We start from the raw sequence: 14,245 nt of genomic DNA on the forward strand, positions 1-14,245 counted from the left end.
AACTTTGTGCAGGAAAGAATAACATATAGGTTATGCACTTTTTGCATTTCATTGCACACCAGACCTGTTCATTAAAGAGATAACGTTTGTTGGTGCATTGCATTGCATTGATTTGCAATGCCTTGTACTGCATTGCATTGCATACCAGACTACTAAATCATTCCCATGTTCATTAAAGAGATAACGTGTGTTGTTGCAATTGCATTGCATTGCATTTTATTGCAAAAACGATCTAATGTTGTGCACTGAAGAAAAACATATAGGTTATGCACTTTTTGCATTGCATTGCACATCAGAACTAAATCATTCCCATGTTCATTAAATAGATAATGTTTGTTGTTGCATTGCATTGCATTGCATTGCATTGCATTGCACAAATGATCTAACGTTGTGCTCTGAAGAATAACATATAAGTTATGCACTTTTCGCATTGCATTGCACACCAGAAATAAATAATTCCCATGTTCTTTAAAGAGATGATATGCACTTTTTGCATTGCATTGCATTGCACACTAGAACTTAACCATTCCCATGTTCATTAAAGAGATGGTATGTGTGTTGTTGCATTGCATTGCACTAACGATCTAACGTTGTACACTGAAGAATAACAAGGTTATACACTTTTTGCATTGCATTGCACACTAGAACATAACCATTCCCATGTTCATTAAAGAGATAACGTTTGTTGGTGCATTGCATTGAATTGCAATGCCTTGTACTGCATTGCATTGCATTGCACTAACGATCTAACTTTGTGCACTGAAGAATAACATATAGGTTATGCACTTTTTGCATTGCATTGCATTGCACACTAGAAGTGAACCATTCCCATGTTCATTGAAGAGATAACATGTGTGCTGTTGCATTGCATTGCACTAACGATCTAACGTTGTGCATTGAAGAATAACATATAGGCTATGCACTTCTTGCATTGCATTACACACCAGAAGTAACTCATTCCCAAACTATATTGCGTTTTGCTTTGAGGAAATACAATATGTGCTATTGCATTGCTTTTCACACAAGATCAAACTTTGTGCATTGAAGAATAACATATAAGCTATGAGTGCATCACAAACATACAATAACTATCTCAACTATCTACATTCCACTGCATAAAATATCTAACTGATATAGTTAGATATATTAATAATACATTATTATTCAACGCTAATTCTTAGATCGTTTGTGCAATGCAACACTCATGTTATGTTTTCATTGCACATGAGGTATGAAGTAGTTTATTCTATGCATTGTAATGCAAGAGGTAAATGCATTTTTGCATTGCATTGCACTAACGATCTAACTTTGTGCAGGAAAGAATAACATATAGGTTATGCACTTTTTGCATTTCATTGCACACCAGACCTGTTCATTAAAGAGATAACGTTTGTTGGTGCATTGCATTGCATTGATTTGCAATGCCTTGTACTGCATTGCATTGCATACCAGACTACTAAATCATTCCCATGTTCATTAAAGAGATAACGTGTGTTGTTGCAATTGCATTGCATTGCATTTTATTGCAAAAACGATCTAATGTTGTGCACTGAAGAAAAACATATAGGTTATGCACTTTTTGCATTGCATTGCACATCAGAACTAAATCATTCCCATGTTCATTAAATAGATAATGTTTGTTGTTGCATTGCATTGCATTGCATTGCATTGCATTGCACAAATGATCTAACGTTGTGCTCTGAAGAATAACATATAAGTTATGCACTTTTCGCATTGCATTGCACACCAGAAATAAATAATTCCCATGTTCTTTAAAGAGATGATATGCACTTTTTGCATTGCATTGCATTGCACACTAGAACTTAACCATTCCCATGTTCATTAAAGAGATGGTATGTGTGTTGTTGCATTGCATTGCACTAACGATCTAACGTTGTACACTGAAGAATAACAAGGTTATACACTTTTTGCATTGCATTGCACACTAGAACATAACCATTCCCATGTTCATTAAAGAGATAACGTTTGTTGGTGCATTGCATTGAATTGCAATGCCTTGTACTGCATTGCATTGCATTGCACTAACGATCTAACTTTGTGCACTGAAGAATAACATATAGGTTATGCACTTTTTGCATTGCATTGCATTGCACACTAGAAGTGAACCATTCCCATGTTCATTGAAGAGATAACATGTGTGCTGTTGCATTGCATTGCACTAACGATCTAACGTTGTGCATTGAAGAATAACATATAGGCTATGCACTTCTTGCATTGCATTACACACCAGAAGTAACTCATTCCCAAACTATATTGCGTTTTGCTTTGAGGAAATACAATATGTGCTATTGCATTGCTTTTCACACAAGATCAAACTTTGTGCATTGAAGAATAACATATAAGCTATGAGTGCATCACAAACATACAATAACTATCTCAACTATCTACATTCCACTGCATAAAATATCTAACTGATATAGTTAGATATATTAATAATACATTATTATTCAACGCTAATTCTTAGATCGTTTGTGCAATGCAACACTCATGTTATGTTTTCATTGCACATGAGGTATGAAGTAGTTTATTCTATGCATTGTAATGCAAGAGGTAAATGCAATAATTTCCCTTAAAAGAATAAATGAATAAGTTAGTTATTGTGCAATGCCAATGCACATATGTCATGTGTCAAATCAGGCCTACAGAGGTCCCTCTTGTCTTATATAACATCACAAGAAGTCAGTCTTGTATGTTTAGTAAGCCAGACAGTAGTCCATATTTGACTGATTGAACATATTTTTGGCAAAAGAGTCCTCAAAAGGTATTTTGTGTATATTATAAACTTATAGACTCCTTCTGATGTTAAATCAGACATATAGAGGTGCATATTTGACCTATTGAACTTATTTCTGGTCAAAGGGTCCTCAAAGGGTTTTAAACAAACTTATAGACTCCTTCTGATGTTACATCACCCATAAAAAAAAGTACATTTTTGACCTACTAAACATATTTCTGCCAAGAGACCATGAAACTTAACTTACATGATACGTACATACTGACTTCTCGTGATGTTAACTCAGGCAAGGAGTAGTCGATATTTGACCGATTGAACACATTTTTGGCCAAAGAGGCCTCAAAATGTTTTTTTTTTTTACTCTTATAAATTTATAGACTCCTTCTGATGTTAAATGAGCCATATTTCTACTACTGGGAAAAAGAGTACTCGATCTTGAACTTTCTGTACATACTCTAGACATCTTCTGATGCTTCATAAGCCATTTAGAAGTCCATATCTGACCTGTTAAACTTATTTCTGGTCAATGGTTCCTTAAAAGGTTTTAAATATATATAATCTTATATAATATATAATACTTAAGCTATATAATCTTATAGACTAATTCTGATGTTAAATCAGCCATACAGAGGTCACTTTTTTTACCTACTAAACATAATTCGGGCCGAAGAGTACTCAAACTCTGATGTTACGTCAGCCATGTCCATCAGTCCATATGTGACCCAAGGAACATATTTCTAATATATAATACTTAAGCTATATAAAGTTATAGACTCCTTCTGATAATAAATCAGCTATACAAAGGTCACCTTTTGACCTTCTGAACATATTTCAGGCCAAAGAGTTCTTGAACATTGTCTTGCTATACTACAGATTGACTTCTTGTGATGTTATATTAACCAGCCAGTGGTCTATTTTTGACCTACTGTACATATTTATGGCCAGAGTCCGTGAACATCAACTCACTATAGACTGACTTCTCGTAATGTAAAATCAGGCAGACAGTAGTCCATATTTGACTGATTGAAAAAAAATTTGACCAAAGAGTTCTCAAAAGGATTTTGTCTAAATGTATAAACTCCTTCTGATGTTAAATCAGCCATACAGAAGTCCATATTTGACCTTCTGAACATATTTCTGGCCAGAGACCTTGAACATTTACCTTACTATTTATATTTCTCCTACCATAAAGACTTCTCATGATGTTATGTCAGCCAGACTGTAGCCATATTTGACTGATTTAACATGTTTTTGGCCAAAGAATCCTCAAAATGTTTTTTACTCTTAGAAACTCATAAACTCCTTCTGATGTTAAATCAGCCATACAGAAGTCCATATTTGACCCAAGGAATATATTTTTGGCCATCGAGTTCTCGATCTTGACCTTTCTATACATACTCATAGACTCCTTCTAATGTTATATAAGCCATATAGATATCCATATCTGACCTTTTGAACTTATTTGTGGTCATCAAAAGTTTTTAAACTATATAAAGTTATAGACTCCTTTTGATGATAAATCAGCTATACAGAGGGCCCCTTTTGACCTACTGAACATATTTCTTACCAAAGAGTCCTTGATCTTGGGTCTTTCTATACATACTCATAGACTCCTTCTGATGCTTCATAAGCCATATAGATGTCCATATCTGACCTTTTGAACTTATTTGTGGTAAAAGTGTCCTAACATTTTTTCAAACTATATAAAGTTATAGACTCCTTTTGATGATAAATCAGCTATTCAGAAGTCCCCTTTTGACCTCCTGAACATGTTTCTGGCCAAAGAGTCCTCGATATTGGGATTTCTATACATACTCATAGACTCCTTCTGGTGCTTCATAAGCCATATAGATGTCCATATCTGACATTTTGAACTTATTTGTGGTCAAAGTGTCCTAAAAAAAAATTCAAACTATATAAAGTTATAACCTCCTATTAATGATAAATCAGCTATACAGAGGGCCCCTTTTGAACTACTGAACATATTTCTGGCCAAAGAGTCCTCGATATTATGCTTTCTATACATACTCATAGACTCCTTCTGATGCCTCATAAGCCATATAGATATCCATATTTGACCTTTTGAACTTATTTGTGGTCAAAGTGTCCTAAAAAAAATTCAAACTATAAAAAGTTTTAGACTCCTTTTGATGATAAGTCAGCTATACAGAGGGCCCCTTTTGAACTACTGAACATATTTCTGGCCAAAGAGTCCTCGATATTATGCTTTCTATACATACTCATAGACTCCTTCTGATGCCTCATAAGCCATATAGATATCCATATTTGACCTTTTGAACTTATTTGTGGTCAAAGTGTCCTAAAAAAAATTCAAACTATAAAAAGTTTTAGACTCCTTTTGATGATAAGTCAGCTATACAGAGGTCCCCTTTTGACCTCCTGAACATGTTTCTTGCCAAAGAGTCCTTGATCTTGGGGCTTTCTATACATACTCATAGACTCCTTCTGGTACTTCATAAGCCATATAGATGTCCATATCTGACCTTTTGAACTTATTTGTGGTCAAAGTGTCCTAACACTTTTTCAAACTATAGAAAGTCATAGACTCCTTTTGATGATAAATCAGCTATACAGAGGGCCCCTTTTGAACTACTGAACATATTTCTGGCCAAAGAGTCCTCGGTCTTATGCTTTCTGTACATACTCATAGACTCCTTCTGATGCCTCATAAGCCATATAGATGTCCATATCTGACCTTTTGAACTTATTTGTGGTCAAAGTGTCCTAAAAAAAATTCAAACTATAAAAAGTTTTAGACTCCTTTTGATGATAAGTCAGCTATACAGAGGTCCCCTTTTGACCTCCTGAACATGTTTCTTGCCAAAGAGTCCTTGATCTTGGGGCTTTCTATACATACTCATAGACTCCTTCTGGTACTTCATAAGCCATATAGATGTCCATATCTGACCTTTTGAACTTATTTGTGGTCAAAGTGTCCTAACACTTTTTCAAACTATAGAAAGTCATAGACTCCTTTTGATGATAAATCAGCTATACAGAGGGCCCCTTTTGAACTACTGAACATATTTCTGGCCAAAGAGTCCTCGGTCTTATGCTTTCTGTACATACTCATAGACTCCTTCTGATGCCTCATAAGCCATATAGATGTCCATATCTGACCTTTTGAACTTATTTGTGGTCAAAGTGTCCTAAAAAAAATTCAAACTATATAAAGTTATAGACTCCTTTTGATGATAAGTCAGCTATACAGAGGTCCCCTTTTGAACTACTGAACATATTTCTGGCCAAAGAGTCCTCGATCTTATGCTTTCTATACATACTCATAGACTCCTTCTGGTGCTTCATAAGCCATATAGATGTCCATATCTGACATTTTGAACTTATTTGTGGTCAAAGTGTCCTAAAAAAAAATTCAAACTATTGAAAGTTATAGACTCCTTTTGATGATAAATCAGCTATACAGAGGTCCCCTTTTGACCTCCTGAACATGTTTCTGGCCAAAGAGTCCTCGATATTGGGATTTCTATACATACTCATAGACTCCTTCTGGTGCTTCATAAGCCATATAGATGTCCATATCTGACATTTTGAACTTATTTGTGGTCAGAGTTTCCTAAAAAAAAATTCAAACTATATAAAGTTATAGACTCCTTTTGATGATAAATCAGCTATACAGAGGGCCCCTTTTGACCTCCTGAACATGTTTCTGGCCAAAGAGTCCTCGATCTTGGGATTTCTATGCATACTCATAGATTCCTTCTGATGCTTCATAAGCCATATAGATGTCCATATCTGACCTTTTGAACTTATTTGTGGTCAAAGTGTCATAAAAAAATTCAAACTAAATAAAGTTATAGACTCCTTTTGATGATAAGTCAGCTATACAGAGGTCCCCTTTTGACCTCCTGAACATGTTTCTGGCCAAAGAGTCCTCGATCTTGGGATTTCTATGCATACTCATAGATTCCTTCTGATGCTTCATAAGCAAAAGTCCATATTTGACATACTGAATTTTTTCGAGTACTCGAAACTTGACCTTTCCATATTGTTGACTCTTTCTGATGTTACGTCAGACATACAGAATTCCATATTTGACCCAAGGAACAAATTTCTTGCCAAAGAGTCCTCGATCTTGGGCTTTCTATACATACTCATAGACTCCTTCTGATGCTTCATAAGCCATATAGATGTCTATATCTGACCTTTTGAACTTATTTCTGGTCAAAGTGTCCTCAAAATTTTTCAAACTATATAAAGTTATAGACTCCTTCTGATAATAAATCAGCTATACCAAGGTCACCTTTTGACCTTCTGAACATATTTCTGGCCAAAGAGTTCTTGAACATTATCTTGCTATACTACAGATTGACTTGTTGTGATGTTATATTAACCAGCCAGTAGTCTATTTTTGACCTACTGAACATATTTCTGGCCAGAGTCCGTGAACATCAACTCACTATACATATAGGCTGACTTCTCGTAATGTAAAATCAGGCAGACAGTAGTCCATATTTGACTGATTGAAAAAAAAAATTGACCAAAGACTTCTCTAAAGGATTTTGTCTATCATAAATGTATAGACTCCTTCTGATGTTAAATCAGCCATACAGAAGTCCATATTTGACCTTCTGAACATATTTCTGGCCAGAGACCATGAACATTTACCTTACTATTTATATTTCTCCTACCATAAAGACTTCTCGTGATGTTATGTCAGCCAGACTGTAGCCATATTTGACTGATTTAACATGTTTTTGGCCAAAGAATCCTCAAAATGTTTTTTACTCTTAGAAACTCATAGACTCCTTCTGATGTTAAATCGGCCATACAGAAGTCCATATTTGACCCAAGGAATATATTTATGGCCATAGAGTTCTCGATCTTGACCTTTCTATACATACTCATAGACTCCTTCTAATGTTACATAAGCCATATAGATATCCATATCTGACCTTTTGAACTTATTTCTGGTCATCAAAAGTTTTTAAACTATATAAAGTTATAGACTCTTTTTGATGATAAATCAGCTATACAAAGGTCACCTTTTGACCTTTTGAACATATTTCTGGCCAAAGAGTTCTTGAACATTATCTTGCTTGAACTTTTGACTTTTGACTACAGATTGACTTGTTGTGATGTTATATTAACCAGCCAGTAGTCTATTTTTGACCTACTGAAAATATTTCTGGCCAGAGTCCGTGAACATTAACTCACTATACAACATAGACTGACTTCTTGCAATGCCAAACCAGGCAGGCAGTAGTCCATATTTGACCGATTGAAAAAAAATGTGACCAAAGAGTTCTCAAAAGGATTTTGTCTGTCATAATCTGTAGACTCCTTCTGATGTCCGAAAATATTACTGGCCAAAGAGTCCTTAAAGATTAACACTATACATTCAGATTGATATCTTCGGATGTTATATCATCATGACAAAAGTCCATATTTGACATACTGAAATTTTTTCTGGTCAAAGAGTCTAAACTTGACCATTCTATATATACTCATTGACTCTTTCTGATTCTTCATTAGCTATATAGATGTCCATATCTGGCGAATTGAAAATATTTTTGGCAAAAAGGTCCTCACAAGTTAACTTACTAAATACTAATAGACTTCTTCTGATGATACATCACTTTAACAGGTATGTGACCCTCTGAATATATTTTTGGCCAAAGAATCATTGAACATTAACTCTCTATACATATTGACTCAAGAGTCAAAATTTGACCTCTTTTGGTCTGATTTATCATCAGATGGAGTCTATAATTTTACATAGTTTAAAAACTTTTGAGGAACCTTTGACCAGAAATAATAATAAGTCATAAATATGGACATAAATATGGCTTATGGAGAATCAGAAGGAGACTATGAGTATGTATAGAAAGTTCAATATTGGCCACAAATATGTCCCTTGGGTCAATTATGGACTTCTTTATGGCTGATGTAACATCAGATGGAGTAAACGACTATGTGTAGAAAGAAACAGCATAAGGAGTCAATGAGCATGTATAGAATGTTCAAGATCGAGGACTCTTTTACTAGAAATATGTTCAGTAGGTAAATTATGGAGTACTCTCTGGCTGATGAAGCACTAAAAGGAGTCAATGAGCATGTATAGAAAGTTCAAGTACATAGACTCGTTGGGCAAAAAAAAAAAAAAAAAAAAACATTCATTATGGACAGTTGTCTGGCCGATGTACTATCTGAAGGAGTCTATAAGTGTGAATAGAAAGTTCAAGATCAAGGACTCTTCAGTCAGAAATATGTTCAACATGTTAAATCTGAACTACTTTATGGCTAAAGAAACAAAATAAGGCGTCACTGAGAATGTATAGAAAGTTCAAAATCGAGGACTCTTTTACCAGAAATATTTTCAGTAGGTCCATTATTGACTACTGTCTGGCTGATGAAACACTAAAAGGAGTCAATTAGCATGTACAAAATTTTCAAGTCAGAAATATGTTCAACATGTAAAATCTGGACTTCTGTATGGCTAAAGAAACAAAATAAGGCATCACTGAGAATGTATAGAAAGTTCAAGATCGAGAACTCTTTTACTTCAATAGTCAATATCTACAATTGTCTGGCCGATGTACTATCTGAAAGAGTCTATAAGTATGAATAGAAAGTTCAAGATCGAGGACTCTTCGGTCAGAAAAATGTTCATTATGTCAAATCAGAACTACTGCATGGCTGATGAAACACCAGAAAGAGTCTATGAGTATGTTTAAAAGGTTCAAGATCGAGGACTCTTTTGCCAGAAATATGTTTAGTGGGTCAAATATGGACTGCTGTCTGGCTGATGAATCAGAAGTCAATGAAGATTGAGGAAGAAGATTATGAATAGAAAGTTCAAGTTCAAAGACTCTTCAGGTAGAAATATGTTCAGTGGGTCAATTATCTATATGGAGTCACTGAGAATCTATAGAAAGTTCAAGACAGAGGACTCTTTTACTATAAATATGTTCAGAGGGTCAATTATGGACTATTGTCTGCTTGTGAAACATCAGAAGGAGTCAATGAGCCTATATAGAAAGTTCAAGTTCAAGACTCTTCGGGCAGCAATATGTTCACTAGGTCAATTATGGACTAATGTCTGGCTGATGAAACACTAAAAGGAGTCAATTAGCATGTACAGAATGTTCAAGTTCATGGACTTGTTGGCCAGAAATATGTTTAATAATTAATAAGGACAATTGTCTGTCCGATGTAACTTTCTGAAAGAGTCTATAATTATGAATAGAAAGTTCAAGATCAAAATCTCTTTGGTCAGAAATATGTTCAACATGTCAAATCTGGACTACTGTATGGCTGAAGAAACATCAGAAGTAAATGATTATGTATAGAAAGTTCAAGTTCATAGACTCTTCGGGCAGAAAAAAGTTCAGTAGGTCAATTGTGGACAATTATCTGGCTGATGAAACATCAGAAGGAGTATGTATAGAAAGAATAAGATCAAGGTCTCTTTGGCCAGAAATATGTTCAATTGATCAAATTTTGAAATACTATATTGCTGTTGTAAAATCAGGAGTCATTGAGTATGTATTGAAAAATGTTCATAGACTCATTGGTCAGAAATAGGATTAATAGGTCATATTGATACAATACAATACAATAATGTTTTGCTATTGTAACATCAGAAGGAGTCGATGTATAGAGAAATCTAGATTATAAACCCATCGCTCAGAAATGAGTTTAGTAGTCAATTATGGATCATTTTTTGGCTGAAGTACTATCTGAAAGCGTCTATGAGTACGTATAGAAAGATCAAGGACTCTTCAAGCCAGAAATATGTTCAATTGTCAAATATGGATAATAACCTGGGTGATGAAAAATCAGAAGGAGATTGTAATTATGTATAGATAATTAAAGTTCTAGGTCTCTTTGGCCAGATATATGTTCAATGGGTCAAATTTGGACTAACAATATGGTTGATTTAACATCAAAAGTAGTCGATGAGAATGCATATAAATATACCTTTTGACGACTCTTTTGGCCAGAAATATGTTCTCTTGGTCAAATATGGACTACTGTATGGTGGATGTAAAATCAAAAATAGTCTAGGAGAAGGAACAGTAAGTTAAACTTTGATGATTCTTTTGCCAGAAATATGTTCAGTAGGTCAATAACTGACTTCTGTCTCAATGATGAAACATCAGAACAAGCCTATGATTATGTATAGAACGATCAAGATCGAGGACACTTTGGTTATAGAAATGTTCAATACGTCAAATTTGAACTATACTGTATGGCTGATGAAACATCAGAAGGATTGTAAAAGCAATTAGTCTCATGTCTCATGTCTAGAAATATGTTCAAAATATAAAATTTGAACTACTGTTCAAATACATTGGATAGCAGATAATTAATTAACAAGTCTACAAGTATGTTTAGAAAGTTCAAGATCGAGGACTCTATGGTCAGAAATATATTCAATGGGTCAAGTATGGACATCTTTCAGGCTGATGAATCATTAGAAGCTGTCAATGAGCATGTACAGAAAGGTCAAGATCAGGGACTCTTTGACCAGAAATATATTAGTAGGTCAAATATGGACTTTTGTATGGCTAATGTATTATTAAGAGAAGTCAATAAGCAGAGAAAGTTAATGTTCAAAGACTCTTTGGCCAAAAATGTGTTCAGTAGTTCAAATAGGAACCTCTGTATGGCTGAATTAACATAATAAGAAACCCTTTGAGGACCATTTGATCAGAAATAAGTTCAGTAGGTCAAATATGGAATTCTATATGTGGCTTATGAACCATCAGAAGGAGTCTAGGAGTGAGAATGCAAAGTTCAAGATTGAGGACTCTTTTTTATCAGAAGGAGTCTATAACTTTATATAGTTTGAAAAATTTTGAGGACACTTTGACCAGAAATAAGTTCAAAAGGATAGATATGGACATCTATATGGCTTATGAAGCATCAGAAGGAGTCTATGAGTATGTATAGAAAGCCCAATATCGAGGACTCTTTGGCAAGAAATATGTTCCTTGGGTCAAATATGGATTTCTGTATGTCTGACGTAACATCAGAAAGAGTCAACAAGTATATATGAAAAGGTCAAGTTTCGAGTACTCACTCCTTGGTCAGAAAAAAATTCGGTAGGTCAAATATGGACTTTTGTCAGGATGATATAACATCCGAAGATATCAGTCTGAATATATAGTGTTAATCTTTTAGGACTCTTTGGGCAGAAATATGTTCAGTATAGGTCAAAAGGGGCCCTCTGTATAGCAAAAGGGGGCCCCTCTTTGGCCTTGAATCAGCTTCTTTGATTTATCATCAAAAGGAGTCTATAACTTTCTATAGTTTGAAAAATTTTGAGGACACTTTGACCACAAATAAGTTCAAAAGGTCAGATATGGAAATCTATATGGCTTATGAAGCATCAGAAGGAGTCTATGAGTATGTATAGAAAGCCCAAGATCGAGGACTCTTTGGCCAGAAATATGTTCAGGAGGTCAAAAGGGGACCTCTGTATAGCTGACTTATCATCAAAAGGAGTCTATAACTTTATATAGTTTGAAGTTTTTTTAGGACACTTTGACCACAAATAAGTTCAAAATGTCAGATATGGAAATCTCTATGGCTTATGAAGCACCAGAAGGAGTCTGTGAGTATGTATAGAATGCCCAAGATCAAGGACTCTTTTGCCAGAAATATGTTCAGGAGGTCAAAATGGGACCTCTGTATAGCTGGTTTATCATCAAAAGGATTCTATAACTTACATAGTTTGAATTTTTTTAAGGACACCTTGACCACAAATAAGTTCAAAAGGTCAGATATGGAAATCTATATGGCTTATGAAGCATCAAAAGGAGTCTATGAGTATGTATAGAAAGCCCAAGATCGAGGACTCTTTGGCCAGAAATATGTTCAGGAGGTCAAAATGGGACCTCTGTATAGCTGGTTTATCATCAAAAGGATTCTATAACTTACATAGTTTGAATTTTTTTAAGGACACCTTGACCACAAATAAGTTCAAAAGGTCAGATATGGAAATCTATATGGCTTATGAAGCATCAAAAGGAGTCTATGAGTATGTATAGAAAGCCCAAGATCGAGGACTCTTTGGCCAGAAATATGTTCTGGAGGTCAAAAGGGGACCTCTGTATAGCTGATTTATCATCAAAAGGAGTCTTTAACTTTCTATAGTTTGAAAACTTTTGAGGACACTTTGACCACAAATAAGTTCAAAAGGTCAGATATGGACATCTATATGGCTTATGAAGCACCAGAAGGAGGTCTATGAGTATGTATAGAAAGCCCAAGATCAAGGACTCTTTGGCCAGAAATATGTTCAGTAGGTCAGAAGGGGAACTCTGTATAGCTGATTTATCATCAAAAGCAGTCTATAGCTTTCTATAGTTTGAAAAATTTTGAGGACACTTTGACCACAAATAAGTTCAAAAGGTCAGATATGGAAATCTATATGGCTTATGAAGCATCAGAAGGAGTCTATGAGTATGTATCGAAAACGCAAGAGCGAGGGCTCTTTGGCCAGAAATACGTTCAGTAGGTCAAAAGGGGCCCTCTGTATAGCTGATTTATCATCAAAAGGAGTCTTTAACTTTCTATAGTTTGAAAACTTTTGAGGACACTTTGACCACAAATAAGTTCAAAAGGTCAGATATGGACATCTATATGGCTTATGAAGCACCAGAAGGAGGTCTATGAGTATGTATAGAAAGCCCAAGATCAAGGACTCTTTGGCCAGAAATATGTTCAGTAGGTCAGAAGGGGAACTCTGTATAGCTGATTTATCATCAAAAGCAGTCTATAGCTTTCTATAGTTTGAAAAATTTTGAGGACACTTTGACCACAAATAAGTTCAAAAGGTCAGATATGGAAATCTATATGGCTTATGAAGCATCAGAAGGAGTCTATGAGTATGTATCGAAAACGCAAGAGCGAGGGCTCTTTGGCCAGAAATACGTTCAGTAGGTCAAAAGGGGCCCTCTGTATAGCTGATTTATCTTTAAAAGGAGTCTATAACTATATATGGTTTGAAAAATTTTAGGACACTTTGACCACAAATAAGTTCAAAAGGTCAGATATGGACATCTATATGGCTTATGAAGCATCAGAAGGAGTCTATGAGTATGTATAGAAAGCCCAAGATCGAGGACTCTTTGGCCAGAAATATGTTCAGGAGGTCAAAATGGGCCCTCTGTATAGCTGATTTATAATTAAAAGGAGTCTATAACTTACTATAGTTTGAAAAAATGTTAGGACACTTTGACGACAAATAAGTTCAAAAGGTCAGATATGGACATCTATATGGCTTATGAAGCATCAGAAGGAGTCTATGAGTATGTATAGAAAGCCCAAGATCAAGGACTCTTTGGCCAGAAATATGTTCAGTAGGTCAGAAGGGGACCTCTGTATAGCTGATTTATCATCAAAAGGAGTCTATAGCTTTCTATAGTTTGAAAAATTTTGAGGACACTTTGACCACAAATAAGTTCAAAAGGTCAGATATGGAAATCTATATGGCTTATG

This window comes from Rutilus rutilus (assembly GCF_951802725.1).
Source record: "Rutilus rutilus genome assembly, chromosome: 23".
In the NCBI taxonomy this organism is placed as follows: Eukaryota; Metazoa; Chordata; class Actinopteri; order Cypriniformes; family Leuciscidae; genus Rutilus; species Rutilus rutilus.